This window comes from Dreissena polymorpha, chromosome 7 (genome assembly GCF_020536995.1).
Source record: "Dreissena polymorpha isolate Duluth1 chromosome 7, UMN_Dpol_1.0, whole genome shotgun sequence".
Classification (NCBI taxonomy): Eukaryota; Metazoa; Mollusca; class Bivalvia; order Myida; family Dreissenidae; genus Dreissena; species Dreissena polymorpha.
Window position 1 is genome coordinate 34,160,437 of NC_068361.1, and position 8,494 is coordinate 34,168,930.

An 8,494-nucleotide genomic window follows, 5' to 3' on the forward strand; every position below is an offset into this window, starting at 1 on the left:
ATTATTGTAAAATTCGTATGAACATTTTGTGCTCAGACAACTTCTTTGGTGCTCATTAAACTCGTGCGTGTTTTAATTAGGATTTTATAGCATGTCTGAATCAAAGCCCGCATTGCACAGCTACTTAGAAGTCCCAATCTTGAAATTTTCTACCTTACAATTCAATAACATGTTTTCGCTTTTTTTTTCTTTAGAAAACTGTGCATACACACATTTACCATAATACCAATTTTAAAATGTTTTCACTAAATGTACTTTTATAAGAAAACGGTGTATCATATAGATTAATGCAAATATCTTATTGATATTCCACGGGTATAAGAAGAACAATACGAAAACTAACATTTTGATTGTGTACATTACATTTATATTATGATTTGAAGAGGACTTAAACTGTTTTACAAGGATTCGTATTGTAGGATATTTATTTATTTTCGACAAAATTTGCTTTTTGCAATATTTTAAGTTAATAGCATTATACCAGAGTGTTTTTTTATACAAATTAACATGTTATTGTAAAGCAACCTTTAACCGTGTGTAATATATCCAGAAGGTTTAATATACATTTGGTTAATCTTAAGTAATTATCAGAAATAAAAAATCAGCTTCGCGTTGCTTTATTAAAAAAAGCAAAACGCGATTAAATAAATCATAAGCATATTTAAATATGCGTCCGCATTGTGCGCAATAGACTATTTACCCGCAATACAACTTCCTTTCTGAAAAAGTGTAATGTACTAAAGGCCTATGTGTGTGCATCACCCCTCAAACCATTTTCGTCAGTCTGGGTCAGCTGGACGTCAGTGTAAACAATGGTCGCCATTGCGGAACAGCAATTAATCATCGTAAACAATGGTCCCCATCGCGGAACAGAAAGAAAGCAGCGAAAACCATGGTCGTTATTGAGGAAGAGCAAGAAAGCTACCGAAAACTATGGTCGTAATCGCGAAATAGCAAGAAAGCAGCGTAAACCATGTTCAGTAGCGCGGAACAGCAAGACAGCAGCGTAAACCATGGTCGTTATCGCGGAACAACAAGATAGCTTCCGAAAATCATGTTCGCCATCGCAGAACAGCAAGACAGCAGCGTAAACCATGGTCGTTATCGCGGGTCAGCAAGAAAGCTTTCGAAAACCATGGTCGTTATTGCGGAAAAGCAAGACAGCAGCGTGAACCATGGTCGTCCTTGCGATTTACAAATTCAAAAGTGCAATCCGGACATTATTGAGTGTCACTTGTTATGTAGCTCAAACCGTCGTTATCGTCGCTGTGCTACAAAGTCAGCAGCGCAGACCAAAATCATCGTCTACTAGTAATCAATACGTCGCTCAAACTTTAGTTCTGGCCTACGAGCAAACGAATCAGCAGCACATACCATGGTCTTCATGGTCGGGTTACCACGTGAGCAGCACAAACCAGAGTCATCATCTCCGAATTGCAAATTCAGCAGCGCAAACCATAATCTGTATCGACATATTACCGAAATTCCGCAGAGTGAACCCTAGTTTTCATCGCCGAGTAACCAATTCAGCAAGGCAAACTCTAGTCATCATCTACGAACTTCCGATTCAGGCGCGGCAAACGTACTCTTTATCGCCAAGTTACAAAGTCAGCAGCTCAAAAAAGCATGGTCTTTATCGCCGAGTAGCCAAGTCAGCATCACAAACCAGCAAACGGTTTGTCGGAGGTATTGCTGATATATTTAGAAGCAGCTCTGTGAAAAGGGGGTTCGATTCTTTGGCGTTAAATGTCGTTCCAGATAAGCCTGTGCAGTCCACACAGGCTTATCATGGACGACACTTTCCGCTTTTTTTTAAATATTTATTGTTTAAAGAAAGTCTCTTCTTAGCAAAAACAGTTTAGGTGGAAAGTGTCTGACCTGATAAGATTGTGCGGACTGTACAGTCTTATCTGGGACGACACTTTACGTATATGCATTAAACCCTCTTTTCACAGAGCACGGCTCATTTATTTCAATTACTAAGATATGTATTCTGATATAGCTTTTTTATTGTCAATAACAATATCTCAACACAACAATTGTTTTTTTTAAAGATGATAGTTTGATTAATAAAAAATTAAAGTTCAGCAAACGCGGTACCAGAAAATCAACGAAATGAAAAATTTAAAAAATTACGAAAAAAATCATTCGCGTAGAAAACATGTAGACTGTTTTTAGATGCCAAGTAAACTGGGCATATTTTTTTACATGGCGCAAACACACATTTTGGTTCTGTAAAAAACGTGACCACATTTATGTTAAAAATTTCATTGAACTACATTTCTTTTTATGTATAGCACAGTTATGTTCAATGGTTATTTTTGTTGTTTTTTTGCGAAAATTAAGGTAACAGTATTTAGATAGACTAATTTAATTATAATTTTACTTGAATCTATTTATGTCCATTTATTTTGCTATATATGATTATAATGCTTTAAACGATAAAAAGAGTGAGAAATAACCTATACTTTATATAATTGACTGCAAACAAAAATATTTTGGTCAAGCGAATAGTTTTATTTCTGTGGTTCTATTGTCAATAAATGAACTTGTTTTTATTGGGCATTTCATTTTTACATGTTTCAGGTCAATCTTGTTTGCATAATTTGTGTACTATTAAGTGTAAAAATCAGCTAAACATGTGTCAAATTGCACTTCCGGGCATGTTAACTCTAGACAGGGAAAGATCCCACAAAAATGAATTAAAAATGAGTGTGGTTTGCGTATATAATCGTTCGCAATTCTGATAGTCCTTAAATACGTGGAATGGACAGTATGGAAATATCTGTTGTATATGAAATTATTGCTTTTTCTTAGATCATCTGAGCACCAAATGCTCAAGGTGAGCAATTGGGATCACACCAAGAACGGCGTCCTTCGTCGTTCGTGTCCGTTTTGCGTACTCAATGTTCAGCTCATCACTTTTCTCAAAGGCCACATTGTTCATCACTTCTTGATCGAACTTATTTATTTGAACAATCGAGTTCAAATCTGGATCACGTGCTTCCGAAAACAAGGTCACCTGGTCAAATAATAAAAAATCTCATGTGTAACAATCGTCTACCTACCTCAAAGATCAAGGTCACAGTTACAGGTCAAAAGTAAAATGTGGTGATGCATTTAGTCATAATTTTCCGATTTTGTCATTAAACAGATTGAAAATACCGCAACGTTGCTTTATATTGATATATTGTAAAACATAGCACAAATTCTAGTTATCATAAGGCGACCGCGTGCTACTCGCTCTCCACCACATAGGTTAACGTCACTCTTCATATATATTTGTTTTCTCTATAAAACCACTTAATCGGCATGCAACTTGTTATTTGTGCATGATCTTTTACAATTAATGCCATTAGCGACATCCATGCATTTTATTTTGCTGTCTCCTACCTAAGAGGTCAGGGTCACACTTAGAGGTCACAGTGTGTGGATTTTGTGTATGCCTAGCGACCGGATACCCACGGGTTTATGGGATTGTTCTTTCGACCATCCCAATAGTCACCAAGCACTGGTTCTACCCAGGAATTTGACTTGAGATCTTTCCATGCAATCAAACTTAAATAAAAGTATTTAAACGAAATTTGGTTACACACCAGCTTGTCAAGTCTGTGTTTTTTATGTATCATTAAATTGGGGAACAACTTACGACAAATGACTACCATGCGGAGATTGATTGTCAGGTTTATGACAATTCTCCCTACTTCAAAGGCCAAGTTCACACTTAAAGGTCAAAAATCAAACTTGGCTATATCAAGGTTATGTTGGACATAAGCAGGGTTTTGAGACAAAAAATGTTGGGTCACCCGTGCTTTATGGACAGATTTCTTGATTATCCTGTCTATGCAATTGTTCTGTTACTAAGTTCGTTCCTTCTATCGGGTCAGGACTATCCCAATTGGTGTCCATGAACGCGTGTGAACGCTAAAGGACCGTTATGTCGCTCTTGTTTTTTTATAATGCTGTAAATTTATAACGTATTGCTTCAAGTTCGTTGGCCTTCGAAAACAAAAGTAAAAAATACAGACCTATACTATCTCGGGTTTTATAGCAGACGCTCGACTGATTGTGGCAATAATCCTAGGAATGATGATTTTACAGAAAGTTAGATATGTATGAATATGGAAATATTAATACTTGTTTACATTAACGCATAATTATGCAAAATTAAATTAATAACATAAGGCTCGGACTCATAGACATGTGATGACAAATTTACTCTGTATTTAAGTTTTAATTTTAGTAAACAAAATATGAGTAACAACTTTTACTCCCGACTTAAGTAACGTAAACATTATATTCAAACAATAAGCATTGTATCAGTCGATACGACACATTACTTTTATCTACACTGCAAACTTAGTTTATGAGTGTTAACGGTCATGAACATAATTGCTATTGTATAATGTATGCATAAATATTAATTATTTGAAAAGCTATGTATTATCATGTAGGATAATGTTTCAAATTATTGTGTTTAGGTTTTAAAGTATAGGTAAAAATTAACATAACTTTGCGCTCAGTACGTTTACCTTATTTTTAGATGTGTCGGTTATGAAGCCCTCTGCAGATATTAATGAGGAGAGCAAGAACAGCCATTCTGCGATGATAATCGACGATACCAGACTCATACTTGTAAAATGACGTCAAGCTTAAATCTTGGAGGTAAAGATCCGGAAATATATCTATCGAATTTGTATCGCACTTAAAATGTAACTGTAAATTGTTAACGGCGTAAAGACACAATTTAAATAGAGAGATACTCATAAACGTTTCATTTTAGAATTATAAAGCGCATTCTTGTATAAAATATATAATAAATATTAATAGCATATGTATTCATTGGTTAATTTTCAAAGATTGTATAATACTATACACAAACATAATGCCTATTTATGTTTTTCTTTTAAATTTGAACAAGTTCTTTGTCATGTTTTTTTAGGCAATCCATTAGAAAATTAAATCAAGACCGTGATTGAGGATGTAGTACTGCAGCAAGGATAACGTCCGCCGCACGTTTCACTGTACTGTCATTTTCTCAAGCGTCTATGGTGACGCGATATCCCCATCGATGAGAAGAAAAACAGCTGTGCTACACATATTATTCAACTTTTCAAGAGATAGTAATTTCTTCCCCAGATAGTTTGCGACTAAATAAATCGTGTGACAATACCTACTTGTGATGTTGCGTATATTGAAATTCGCTTATGTGCTATTGTGCTATTTTTTAATAGTGTGCCGTCATTGTTAACGGGGTGGCTATGTTTTATAGTGTGATTTTGTAATGTTTACTTTGTGATGTAAATGAAAGTAAGTACATTTTTGTTTTGACGTTGCTAGTGTATCGTAGTTTAACGTGTAATACGTTGTATCATTTTGCGAGTTTTAGTGGTTTATTGCAAATGTATGTTAATCAAAGTCCAAATATAATTTGTATCTGTAAATATAAAGGTGCGAATAGATTTTTTTTCACTTTGGTCATTTAGAATAAACATATAAATTAAATGAACAGAAGGTGTGTAAATGTATATAGAATGTAAATACCCTATTTAAATTGTGCACTTTGATGCAATAGGCATTAACTGTATGAATTGATTAAAACATTTTTTTTTAAGTTTCACATTTTAGCTTGCTTTTGAAATGTCGTTTTGCACATGTAAATATGTCCAGTTAAAATGATTTACATTAGTGAATTCAAATGTGTGTTCATTTTTTTCGCATAGCCGTTATGGTTATTGTTTTGTTGTTGTCATGCTAAACGTGACCATGTACGTTATGTATTGCTGTAAATTATACGAACGTCGTCCTTTGAAAATAATAATGTAAACAAATTATGAAAATAGAATGCAAATGCATATTTTGTCATACATAAATAGTGGTGTTAGTCGATTAATTCCAACATACGAATTATTTTGTTATTACCTGTTCATACATTATTCTTTAAATTGTTACTTTATTATTGTAAGTCAATGTATGCCAACATTATGAGCATCTTTTTATAACATGTATATATTTTACTTTTTATTCATACTTTAAAATTGTAAGTCGATTAATGCCAACATAAGGATAATTTTGTTATTACATGTAAATACATTTTACATTGAGTTTTCATAATTATTACTTTTTTTTTGCTAGACCATTCATGCAAACGTTAGGATCGTTTCAAGCTTTTAGTTACTGATAACTAACATACCAGTCACTAGTACTCAGTCGCTTAAGTAAAATCATTTATATTTCATAGTATCTTAAATGCCGTTAACCAATATATGTGACAAAACGATACTTCTAGTACATATATTGTTCTGACACCGTTAATTACGTATCCTGGCAAATACAATAATTTTAAGTTTTATTTGTAGTACAATGTGTATCGGTCAGGCATTTTAGTTTTATACGTGTTCTGTAAATATTACATGACTGTTTACAAATATTATATGTGTTTTTTTACTATTCTTTAATATCGCGTGCATGTACGTTGAACGCTACTTATAAAATATAAAGACGTGTAAAATTTAAGTATAACAAATTAACTATGATGTAATAGCTTAGTATGCCTTAAATGTATAGTTTGTTAGCTCACCTGAGCACCTAATGCTTAAAGGGGGCTTTTTGATACCATGCTGTCCGTCGTCCGTCAGTCCGTGTGTCTTTTCCTCAATTGGGTTCTTCTTACGACTTCTCTTGGGCACATTTTAATGAATTTTCATAAGAATGATCATTGGGTGACCCAATTGTGTTCCAATCGTTCCGGTTAATTTCATATTTAGGTCACCGAAACTAAATAAAGTTGTAATTAATAAAACTTAAAATATATAAAACGAGCTTTAAAGACCATAACTGTATAATGAGCAATGTAAGCCTCAATTGATTAAAATCTCTTTCGGTACGAAATAATAATTTTCGAACGGTACTTAAATGAATTCATGAATTAGGGTCTGTGGCAGGTTAATATCGGCGTGTAATACAAATAAAGACCCTTTTGCGACAGCTTCTGTTGACCGAAAATGAATAATATCTTTATAAAATTACTACAAATAAAAAACTCTGAAAGGAATTATGTAGTTTGTATTTAAATATGTTCTTATGTTGTAAGAATCGATTTTATTTTGTTTTGTAAAAGGATTTTTATAAATAAATATTAACATTTCAAATACAATTTTAGCGAATGATAGTTTACATTGTAAAATGCACCATTTTTATATTTACCGAAAGTTCATCTGATGAGGCTTAGATTGGATTATATATGTATCACAAGTGTTTGTATGTGTAATATATCATTTATTGTTTAAAACACGTTGATAATTAATGAAATGTTGTATAATGTATTGAATATTAGAAGATTGTCAGAAAATATTATTTTTACATGTATTTGTCCTGGAATAATATTAAATATTTCTGTATAAACCTTGATACAACTAAATAAGAAATAATATTAAAGATTGAAAACTTCAGAAGTCCTTATGGACTTAAATACGTGTATACAAGTAAAAACATGAACATAGGGACAGTGCTCTTTAAAAAGGGGGTTACATGCATGCATGTGCGTAAAGTGTCGTCCCAGATAAGCATTGCAGTTCGCACAGGTTTATCAGGGACAACGCTTTACGCCTGGATTTTTTTTATAAGAATAGACGTTCTGCCAACGAAAAATACCATAAACGCGGAAAGTGTTGTCCCTGATTAGCGTGTGCGGACTTTACAGCCACATATAAGTCGACAATTTACGCACATGCATTAAACCCCCTTTTCACAGAGCACAGCCTATATGTTCAAGTTTTTACTTGTATACGCGTTCTAATGTCCGTGAGGACTTCTGAAGCTTTTAATCTGAAATTATGATTGGAATAATACGGCTAGTAATAGAACGTTGTTTGGTTATAATTTATTCACGACAAACGGCTTGTTTTTTGTTTTTTTTTAACAAGGAGTATATAAAATGTGGATTACTCTGAAAAAAATTAATCGGCGGCGTTTATTGTTTGAAAAACACATGTAGTACTAAATACTTCAGTGTAATTTGACAGTGAAATGCACGTGTTTAAATGCTCCCAATCAATTCGTTTCAAACCTAACTTGATTATATAGCAAGTAATGTAGCATAATCATTACATAATTTGAATATAAAAAAAATGTATAAAATGTTCCAGTTATTAAAATTATTTTAAATAAATTATTTAAAGATGTTACAATTATTACAGTGTCCCTTAATACAACTTCATATTGAATGTTTGATTTTGTATCAATGAATATTACGGCATTTCATAAAGTGTATGAATGCAATCGACAATATAGTGTTTTATATGCTAAGAATAATGATGGGCGGAATATTGAAAACTATTATTCACAGCAATTCGTGTTTAAATGCAAACTTAGAAAAATAGATGGTATTAGAATCGGAATAATATTTTCTATCATAGGTTTTTTTCGAATAACCCATGAAAGGGATTATTGATGCGTGCTTTCAGAGTTTGTCGCACTTAAGACTTTATTTTTT

General features: G+C 33.0%; 1 long non-coding RNA gene across 1 annotated transcript; it reads left to right on the forward strand.

The window, feature by feature from the left end:
- Positions 1-819: 819 nt before the first annotated feature.
- LOC127837489 (uncharacterized) lies at positions 820-8,056 on the forward strand. The gene is made up of 3 exons (XR_008029313.1): positions 820-1,686; positions 4,544-4,665; positions 4,943-8,056. It is a non-coding gene; the product is annotated as an uncharacterized LOC127837489 (long non-coding RNA).
- The last annotated feature ends 438 nt before the right edge of the window (positions 8,057-8,494 follow it).